Source organism: Mustela lutreola, chromosome 3, assembly GCF_030435805.1.
Source record: "Mustela lutreola isolate mMusLut2 chromosome 3, mMusLut2.pri, whole genome shotgun sequence".
Classification (NCBI taxonomy): domain Eukaryota; kingdom Metazoa; phylum Chordata; class Mammalia; order Carnivora; family Mustelidae; genus Mustela; species Mustela lutreola.
Window position 1 is genome coordinate 65,176,537 of NC_081292.1, and position 11,608 is coordinate 65,188,144.

General features: G+C 40.3%; 1 pseudogene; it reads left to right on the forward strand.

Moving 5' to 3' along the window:
- Positions 1 to 5,090: 5,090 nt before the first annotated feature.
- On the forward strand, positions 5,091 to 7,383 carry LOC131826734 (kelch-like protein 13; annotated as a pseudogene).
- Positions 7,384 to 11,608: the final 4,225 nt, after the last annotated feature.

Below are 11,608 nucleotides of genomic sequence, written 5' to 3' on the forward strand. Positions count from 1 at the left end.
TGTCATTAGAAAAAAAAAAAAAATCAATAACTTTTCAGATGTTCTATTCTTGGCAGGAAAAGAGCCTTGGGAAATGTCTATATAGCAGAAGTCCCTGCTGCCATCAATTCTTGCTCCTGTGCCAGTTTTGAATCGATTTAAGAAAAGCTGTCTATGGCTTATGTCTCTCCTTTTCTCTTTCTTTGAATCTTCTTCAGCACAGTTTCTCTAAACATTCAGTGCTCCCTTCAAGGGAGATCTTTGTCTTCTGGAGCAGGTACATTTTCCACTGCCCTATTCTGAACATGAATATCCTTACTCAAGACCACGTGTCTTTGCATCCAGTGTGAACTTGGATCATGAGGCAGCAGGTGAGGAAAGGCATGGCAGGGAAGGTTTGGCTCAATGCAAACTCTAATGATCAATTAGGGCTGCCTGGAAAGTGGCGAATGGGGGCTGGCAGAAAGAGAAGGATTCCAGGGAGATCCCAGCTCCAGAGCAAGTGGGTCATAGTTAACTGTTGACTCTGGCAAGAATACTGGCTAGAGGACAGTGAGGGAACCCACACACTTATACTCTCAACCCTTGGCAGTAGGGAGTCAGGATGATTTGGATTCATATCTGGTTTTTCCATTTGGTAGCTATGTGGCACTGGGCAATTTACATTTAGTTTCTTCTTTTGAAAACTTAAGATAAAAATCTACATCAAAGAATCCTTGTGATAAAGTTAACATTTGTAAAGATACAAAAATTCAAAAATATTAATTCTTATCCCCTTCACTAACACTGTCTGCCATTCTTTCAATCAGCTGAATTAATAAATATTGGTCTTGGCCCTCTTTAGACATTTTTCTCTTAAATTATTGAGGTTTTTTGTTATTGAATTTTTTTTAAAAGATAGATTTATTTATTTATTTATTTATTTGTCACAGAGAGACAGAGATCACTAGTAGGCAGAGAGGTAGGCAGAGGCGGGTGGGGGGAAACAGGATCCCTGCTGAGCAGAGAGCCCAATGTAGGCTCAATCCCAGAACCCTGAGATCATGACCTGAGCTGAAGACAGAAGCTTAACTCAGGCCCCCTTTGTTATTGAAAAAAAAATTTTTTTTTTTTTATCCACAATGATTACTTGGAGCAGATCATATGTCTTTCTTCCACATAATTCCTCACTTCTAACATGGCATTAGTTGTATGATGTCTTGCATCGGGTTTATAAAATAGCTTTTTGATGGGGGTGAGGTGTTACACATTCAGATTAAATGCACATTTCATCTGTTAAGTCAAAAATTCCTAATTTTTTGAAGGTCAAAAGTAAGATTTCTAAACATTGAGTAAATAAGGTAGATTCCTTTCTATTTTGTTATCTATCAAAAACAAGTTATTTAAAGTAGTGCAATGTTCGCCAAGGTCTATTTTCTTCAAGGTGGTTAGGTATAGCTGGCACAAATTCTCTTGCATTTATGCAAATACCCAAGTGGTCACTTTCTCGTAGTGCTGTATACAACCCAGGCACCAACATGCTTGAGCTGTGTCTTCTCTGTCCCTCTTTGACTCCAATGTGAGCATAACAGGGCAGGAAGACCCAAAGGGCTGCATACCCCAAAACATGCAGAAGCAACCTGGACACGCCACAGCTTTCCTAGGGGAGTCATAAATGGAGTCAATAGGCACCCCAGATCTCACCGCTCTTCAAACATTGGTTGGTCATCCACTACAGCGGAGTTTCATCGTCCCTTCCGCTCATCCTAGACTTTGTCTTAACAGCTCCACACCCTTACTCTTATTCTTCCTGTCTCTTTATCCTTTCCAAGAGCAACACAGAAGAATTCCTGCCCAGTCTCAGAAGAGCTACATCCACTCTTCTGTGAACTATTGTTCCTGCCATTACTGGGAAATCCTCTGCCCCCTGCATTTACCAAGAACTCCAACAAAAACAATTTTTTCTTGTGAAGAATCTTCCTCTTCCCATCACCTTCTAAAAAGAGGGAGTGGCTAACAAGGACTACATTCCAGAGGAAGCCCCAAATAACTGGAGAGGTGAACAGAACAACTATTTCTATAAATCTTTCAACCAGAAGGCATGTCCTACTAAGATATTTCCCCATCTTTGAAGTACAGTTATGAAAATTGTTCAGAGACAGAGGAAAGTCAGGTCGAAAATTTCTAAAATAAAACAAAACAAAAACCAAACTTATAATTTTTAGTTTTTTTTAAATCGTACTAAAAATTATTTCATTTCTTCATATGTCCTAGAAATTAGGCTATGCCTACATTGCTATTTAAGATAAAATACATGTGGTGTAGTAGAAATGCTGTAGATACAGCCAAACCTATGTTGGGCCCTGCTTTTGCCATTGAACAAGTGATTCTGAGCCTGTACTTTTTACTATCTCCCTTTAAAAAGTTGTTCTGAGCCTCAGTTTATCTCTTAAATGGATATAATAAATCTTGCTTCAGATGGGTTTTTTTTCTAGTGTTTTTTAAAATACTTTTTTCTAGTATGTTTTTTAGTTGGAGAATATTAATTCTCTTCTTCGTCTTTCTTCTTAAGTTGTGCATTGTGTTTTCCTCTATGCTCTGCATATAATACCATTGGCAATTTCTGTCTCTAAGGCCTAAAATGAAGCAATTACTATTTTCTGTTTTTGAAAAAGTAACAGAATCGGTATTAAGTGAAAGATGTCATGTTTAGAAGCTCAGTAGATATGAGATCCAAAAGTAACCCCAAAAGTTAGTCTTTCCATCAGTTAGCGCCTCTTCACATGGGGGGATAACACCCATCTGACAAGGCTGTTGTAAGGAAGAGAGAGGCTGATGCAGAGTTGGTCATATAGGTAACGTACAGTGAGTGAGAGCTTGGCATGGGGTGTACTGGTCCCAAACTCATATCCTAACACCTCACATAGGATGCCATCCCACTCAACCCTGTTCTCCACACAGGGACAGTCACATGGAAGTTGGTGGAGAGCTCATACCCTTTCAGGGGACATTCTTGCTTTGCTTGGAAAAGCACCACTGTAGTGGTCTCAGACGGTGGCCTCAGAAATAGCTGGCCCTGCAGTACCCACTTCCACCTAAGACCTCCATCCCTGTGAAAATGAGTTCCTGTCTGCAGCCCTAAACATATGTCCTATGAAGTAGGGTAATGGATTTTAAAGAACCTCTACATATGCAAAGCATTGATCCAGTTTGTATGACATCAGAACATAGTGCCACCCCTCTGGATGCAAGAACTCAGAGCTCCAACAAGACCTGAGAGTATGGTGTGATGACCAAGCTCTTTCACTTTGAATTTAGTTACCAGACACCAAAGATGGGGTTAATACAAACTCAGTAAATTTGTTGGTGATAAATTCCTGGCACAAATGCCACATACATTCCTGGGCCCAGGAATGCCAAAATGTTCAGGCAGTAAAGCAATGATGCAGTCAGTAATTAGGATACCAAACAATGCTAACATCGTACTTAATCAAATCCAGAAGTTCTACCTTATTTAGTCCTATTATAGCAATCAACTATTTGATTATTTCTATCTCAGGCTTAAACTCCCAGGCAAGTTATCCAGCTTACTACTGCCTAGACTTAAGATTCAAATGAATTTAGTATTGGCAGTCACTTTTAAGGTTAAATAGTTTTCTTCACTTCTGATACTTAAGATTAAAGATATTAAATTACTGGGACGCCTGGGTGGCTCAGTTGGTTGGGCAGCTGCCCTCGGCTCAGGTCATGATCCCAGCGTCCTGGGATCGAGTCCCACATCGGGCTCCTTGCTGGGTAGGGAGCCTGCTTCTCCCTCTGCCTCTGCCTGCCATTCTGTCTGTCTGTGCTCGCTTTCTCCCTCTCTCTCTCTCTGATAAATAAATAAAATCTTAAAAAAAAAGATATTAAATTACCGACTTCCTGGTTGTTACCAGGTCTTATAGTACATAGCCTGTAATTATAGACACACGTCAAAGATAGCCAAGTGAGAGCTAGTAGCAGCATATCGACTTTTCTTAATAATTTTAATGTCATGTACCAAACTCTGAATAAAATAAAATGCCAAAATGGTATTTGTTACACTAAAGTTTAACACATTAATGACAACGAGAATTTCTCATATTGTCTGTCCCCAAATTCTCTAATATAATTTTATTTCCTGATACTAAAGCATGCACTTTGTTCAATGGAAAGGCATGAGTGTGTTATTTTTGTCACTAGAGGGCAGGAAATTAAAGTACATTATTTCCAAAACCCTTTAAAGATACATGTCATATTTAGGGAATCTTAATGATTTTCTGAAAGGAGAAAATAATCTGCTAAATACATATTTTCCCAGCAAATAATTCATAAACACTCATAAATATAACAAATAATAAGCTCGATTATTTTTGTTTTAATCATTTTTATAGGAAAGAAATAAATATTTCTATTGGATAATAATCTCAAGAATGCACATTTCCCCTAACATAATGTCTTCTGTTTAATAGTTTTCATTTGATGTTAAAAAAAAAAAAAGTCCTTCCTTTCTGCTGTGACTATTCATATATTCAATGTGTTTCTTTTCTCAGAAGTTTAATCTTGTTAAATGTTCATGGTTTATCTCCCCCTCCGATTTCCCCCAAGTCAATTCTGAGAGACTGTCAACTCTGAGAAACAAACTGAGGGTTTTGGAGGGGAGGGGAGTGGGGGGTTGGGTGAGCCTGGTGGTGGGTATGATGGAGGGCACGTATTGCATGGAGCACTGGGTGTGGTGCATAAACAATGAATTTTGGAACACACACACATACACACACACAATTTAATTTAACTTAATTTTAAAAAAGAATATATACGAGGCGCCGCCGGGGCCACCCCCGCCGCCATGTTCCCCCCGCCCGCGAGCTCGCTCCCCCCGCCCCCTCCCCTCCTTAACTGGACTCCCGCCCCCTCCCTCTCCCCCCGCACCCCCCAACCCGTGAGGTCAGGCGGAGGCTCTGCCGCTGTGGCCGCAGCAGCTCAATCTCCCCTTCCGGGGAAGCCGGGAACGGGGACTTTGGAAAATAAGTGGAGCGGCGGACGGGTTAGGGTCCCTGCTCTCCGCCTGCGCGAGGGCGAAGCGACCAGGACGAGCCAGGGGCTGCGGAGGAGGGAGCCCCGGCTGCGCCGTGCGACTCGCTCTTTGGCCCTCGGAGTGCGGCAGCGGTCTGACGGACAGCGGGACGCGGGGACGCGGCAAACAAGGTCATTATCCGAGTGTTAGAGGTGATGGATCATCTTCATAGAGGGGAGTCAGTCGCTGCAATACTCCGTAACCGATCTCTAGTGGAAGAGGAGGACCAGCACATGAAATTGTCCCTTGGAAGCAGCGAAATGGGTCTCTCATCCCATCTGCAGTCTTCCAAGGCAGGGACCACACGCATCTTTACCAGCAATACCCACAGTTCGGTGGTGTTACAGGGCTTTGAACAGCTCCGACTTGCGATGTGACCCTGATGCCTCGTGACACAGATGACACCGTCCCTGTGCATAGAGTCATGATGGCCTCTGCTAGTGATTACCTCAAGGCAATGTTCACAGGTGGAATGAAAGAACAAGATTTAATGTGCATTAAGCTTCACGGTGTGAGCAAAGTCGGCTTAAGGAAAATTATTGATTTCATTTATACTGCAAAGCTTTCTCTTAACATGGACAACCTTCAGGACACCCTCGAAGCTGCCAGTTTTCTTCAGATTCTGCCGGTTTGGGACTTCTGCAAAGTATTTCTCATATCTGGGGTCACTTTAGACAATTGTGTCGAAGTTGGTCGGATTGCCAACACCTACAATCTGACAGAAGTGGATAAATATGTCAACAGTTTTGTCTTGAAGAATTTTCCCGCATTGCTGAGCACTGGGGAGTTCTTGAAGCTCCCTTTTGAGCATCTTGCCTTTGTGCTTTCCAGTAATAGCCTTAAGCACTGCACTGAACTTGAGCTCTTTAAGGCTACCTGTCGCTGGCTACGCCTAGAAGAGCCTTGGATGGACTTTGCTGCCAAATTAATGAAGAAAATACGATTTCCACTGATGACACCGCAGGAGCTCATCAATTATGTGCAAACCGTGGATTTCATGAGAACTGATAATACCTGTGTGAATCTCCTTTTGGAAGCCAGCAATTACCAAATGATGCCATACATGCAGCCAGTGATGCAGTCAGACAGGACTGCCATTCCCTCTGACACCACTCATTTGGTCACACTCGGAGGAGTTCTGAGGCAGCAGCTGGTTGTCAGCAAGGAATTGTGCATGTATGATCAAAAGGCCCATGAATCGAAATCGTTAGCCCCCATGAATGCCCCACGGTACAAGCATGGCATTGCTGTCATTGGAATTTCCTCTATGTCATTGGCGGACAGAGCAATTATGACAAAAGGAAAAACAGCAGTCGATATGGTCTTCAGATTTGATCCTCGCTACAATAAATGGATGCAGGTCGCATCTTTAAATGAAAAGCTCACCTTTTTCCACCTAAGTGCCCTCAAAGGATATCTGTACGCAGTCGGTGGGCGAAATGCAGCTGGTGAACTGCCCACAGTGGAGTGTTACCATCCAAGAACAAATGAATGGACCTATGTTGCCAAAATGAGTGAACCCCACTAGGGCCATGCTGGAACTGTGTATGGAGGAGTCATGTATATTTCAGGGGGAATCACTCATGACACTTTCCAAAAGGAGCTCATGTGCTTTGACCCAGACACCGACAAATGGATCCAGAAGGCGCTGATGACCATGGTCAGAGTGTATGGTGGGCGAGAGGCTCTACGTCATTGGCGGCAATCACTTCCGAGGCACAAGTGATTATGATGATGTCCTAAGCTGTGAATACTACTCACCTCTCCTTGACCAGTGGACCCCAATTGCTGCCATGTTAAGGGGGCAGAGCGATGTCGGGGTCGTGGTCTTTGAAAATAAGATCTACGTGGTCGTGGTCGGTGGGTATTCCTGGAATAATCGCTGTATGGTGGAGATAGTGCAGAAATATGACCCTGACAAAGATGAGTGGCATAAGGTGTTTGATCTCCCAGAGTCCCTTGGTGGCATCCGAGCTTGTACACTCACGGTGTTCCCGCCCGAAGAAACCACACCATCACCTTCTAGAGACTCCCCCCTTTCTGCACCTTAAGATCAACTCCGCCCCGCGACTAAGATGCTGTGTTCCTATCTTTGCAGCGTGTCATGAATTCTCTTCTTTTGCGCCCCCTTTAGTAGTGTATGTTAGGATTAGCCTCCAGTAATTGTTACAGATATTGGAAAAAAAAAAAAAAAAGACAACATTGATGTTATTTGTGCTGTTTCTTTGGCTTAGGGTGTTTATAAAGTTGGTAACAAAACCATTCTGGAAATGTATCCCATTGAAGCTGATGTTTAACATATAAAAACAAAACAAAACAAAAAAACACAAACACACACACACACACACAAAAAAAAAACCCACAAAAAAAAACCAACCCAAGATATTGTCTATAAAATGTTTCTTCAGTACTTTTTCGATGCTGTGTATTGGGTGTAAGGTATTTGTCATCTTACATTAGAAAGCCCAGCGAACCAACTCGAAGGTGGATTGTAGTAAGTGTACAACTGTGCTAACTCGGCTTCAAAGTAAAAAGTTTTCCTTTCCTCTTTGACTGTGAGATGTCGAAGGGAGGCAGCTTGCTCCAACAGGAAACAATAGACAAAAGGTTGCCAACTCGCATGAGCTACCTCCCTCTTTTCATAAAGTATTTTTGACATATCTGTCAACCCACCTACCTGCGTGGGTGCATTGAAAACATAGGAAGTTTCTTAGACACACAGGAGAAATAATAACTGAAATTCACCAATATTAATAATAATAAAAAGAAACAGCATGACCCCTCTGCTTAGAAACAAGAGTTTGGGGTTTCTAAAGTGTGTATAAATACATACACACACGTACATTGAGCAGACACAAAATTTTAAAAATGGAATGTCACATCAAATAAGCCTGAATGATCTTTTAAAATTTCTACCAAAAAGCAGCTTCCGTTAAAATGGGAATTCAGTAGCACACATGGAGAATCCTACTGAATTTAGGTGGACAAGGGCTAGAAATGAGCAGCTAAATTTGTCACTTGACCAAATTTTTCCTTCCGAAACTGTAATCTACGCCTTTTCATTTGCTGTTAAGGTAACTTGCATATTATTTGTGTTCTGTATACTCTCAATTCATAAGGTTATTTAGTACAAAGTGTAGCAGCCTCCCCTGGGGAGCTGCTTTTGCTCAGTGATTTCAACTTCCATGTTTTATCTCTTTTTGTTCAATAAAAAAGCATTTAATGTCAAAAAAATAAAAAATAAAAAAAATAAAAGAATATATACACATAGATATAGCATCAGCTAATTCAGATTCTTTAGAATATTTGGCCTGAAGCCAATAAGAGTTTAATTCATATGAAAGAACAGGCCCATTAAGAATATTTATGTTATAATCAAACATAATTATAAATAAAAATTAAACAAAATTAAAATAAATTATAATAATTATAATAAAAATTAAATAATAAATAAATAAAATGTAAAAATTAAAATAAATTATAAACAAAATTAAAATAAAGCTCAATTGTTTTAGCTTTATAATTTTAGTTGGAACTAGAATTTTAATAATGAAAAAAAATTATTTTTCATAATGGCCCTTTCCATGAAATTACTTGATTATTACTTTAAATGACTGTTTTTTTTTGTAATGGATAATCCTAAGTTCATTTTATAATAATTTAAAATTTTAATTTCCAGCTAGTTCAATTTAATAAAATACAAAAAATGTGGAAAAAAATCTTGTTAAATGTTCAGTTTATGACTTAAATTTCAAATGATGGAACTCTGTTCATTGATTTCCAGTCATCTTCTGAACAGCCTTCTGGGTGCTCGTCCATTACTAGCACACCTGTCAATGCCTTTTTGCACGAGACCTCTACCTAAGTGCCCGGAAAGATGTTTATACACCTAACATTTCTGGAATTACCCACTAAATGAGCCAGACAGAGCTCAGTCCCTTCCTATATCCCTTGGATTCAAAACACAAAGCTAAAGGTAGAAATTGAAATAGCTAAACAAAACAAAGAAAAATGATCAAATCAGGAGTCCTGTGGACAGAGAACTCAAATCAGGTGATCTAAGGCTTTCACTGATCATTTGTCTCAAACCTAGTGTGGTAGGCTGAAAAATTGTCTCTCAGAACCTATGAGTATATTTCCTTCCACTGTAAACAGACTAGCAGAGATTATTAAGATTAAAAATCTTAAAATGGAGAGCTGCTTTGGATTATCCAGGTGGACCAGTCTAGTCCCACGAACTCAAATTCAGAAGAGGGAGGCAGAAGGAGGGGGTCCCAAAACATGAAATGGAAGGCAGAGGGGAGATAAGAAGTGTGAGAGGGGACTGACCATTGCTGGCTTTGTAGAAGAGACAGGACCACAGGCCAGCAGAACCTCAGTGCTCCTCAATTGAGAGCTAGAAGAAAATAAAGACCATGGAACAGAATTCTGCCAATCACCTGAAATGAACAAGGAAATAGATTCTCCCTTAGAGTCTCCAGCAAGGAACACAGCCTTAAGAAACTTTTCATTTATCTCTGTGAAACCTGTTTTGGGCTTCTGATCTACAGAACTGTAAGGTAATTTATTTGTATCATTTAGCTGCTACATTTGTGGGAATTTGTTAGGACAGCCCTAAGATGCATCAGGCCACTGCTGATGGGATAGGAGAGTTGTCTCTTCCAGGTCCCATTCAATGCCTTCCTTAGTTTTGCATGGTGCTCTCAGATTCTAGAACATATCCCAAGTTTTTCAGCTCACCCACAACTCGGCTAAGTCTTTCTGCAGGAGATGGTGCCTGAGTCTTGTAGGAAAAGTTAGCTAAAAGAAAAGGGATTTGATCCAGGTGGGAGCCATTCATAAATTGTTAGGTAGAGTTCTAGACAAAGTTTAAGTTTGTGCTTCACTGGGGTCTATTCTTATAGCTATTAGGAAAAAAGATACACGGTAAATGAAATATTAGAATATTCATACAGAAGCCCAGGTAAGAAACGATCATGACATAAGACATTGGTAGGAAGGATGGCTGTTTGAAAATGAATCCAACAGTTACTTAGCTCATGAAATCAGCAAAACTTAGTGACTGATTAGATATGGGCTTTGAGTGAGAGGTAGGGCCATGCCTAACTCCCAGAGACTGAGTAAATGATAGTGTTTACAACAGAGATGAAAATATACAAAAGGAATGGGTGTTTAGTGGAAAGAAGGTAATGTGCTATTTTTGGCAAATGTTATGGAATTGGAGATGTCTTTGGTATCTCAAGGATAAGCTATCTAGCACTCAGCTGGACATTTGAGTCCAAAATTCAAGGGAGATGTCTACTTTAAAAGTATGAATATGGAAATAATCAATATATGGCAGCTAGGGAGTTGTGAAAATCATGAGTGGCAATGATTCCCAGAAAGATTATGTAGAATAAAAAGAAATAAGAACCTCAGGTTAAACCTTTGAGCACACAGTATTAGAACCATGGAGAGAAAAAAGAACCTACAAAGAGACCAAGAAAGGAAAAGTCAGGGGTAGAGTAACCAAAGAAAAGAGAGAAAAGAGATTCCAGAAAAAGGAAATGGCTAGCAGTAAGGTGAAACCTATGACATGTCCTTGAATCCAGCATTTAGGAAGCCATTGGTGATGGCACTCACCATAGCACAGGCGAAGTTGAAGCAAATTACAGAGAAATGAGGAGCATATAGCACATGATGAAATAAAGAGAGTGATATTTCTTCCTTCATAGGAAAACAACATTTTCATGTCTTACCAGGAAATGGTGTCTTGCCTGTTTCATTAAAACAAAAGTTTACTGAGCACCTGCTTAATGAAATACTGTGGTAAAGGGAACTATGGAGAAGACAAAGATAGGCCAAAGATGAAAATGTAGGGTTTCTATTAGAGAAATTATAATTAAAATACAAAATAATGTATAATTAAAAACAATAATTGGTCTTTATTGAACATGTTCAATGTGCTAGGCATTAATTTCATAAACTCTTATAATCTTTATAACCATTAATGGGTCGTGATTATGATCCTTGGTTTTTGTTTTGTTTTGTTTTGTTTTTCAGGTGAAGAAACTGAAGCACAGAAAAATTATGTAACTTGCCCAAGGTCACTCACTTAGTGAATATTCACATAAGAATTCAACTCTGGGCGATATGGCTTCAGAATGTGTGTACTTAACTCTTATGGACCACAACTAAGAGGAAATGTCGAACAAAATAAGAGTCAGGAAGAGAGGAAGCAGGAAGCCCTTCAGGGGTTCAGAAAAGAGTAACTTATGCTTGGAACCCGGAAGAAGTCCAGGAGGATGTGGGCATTTGGGTAAGCCTTAATGGACACATGAGGCATGCTGTGATGACAACGAGGGCAACAAAGCTAAAGAAGGTAGGGGATCAAAGGTCCAGAGGTGGAGATGTGTTGCATGTGGGATGCACAGTACAGAGGTGTGCCTGGTTTGGTGTAAAAAGACAAAAAGGAGCAGTATGGCTAAAAAGGTAGTGTGGCCAGAATGCAGAGGAAGCTAATTAGGCTTTTTAAAAATCATCCCTCCACCAAAAATCATCATCATCTTCAGAGGATTT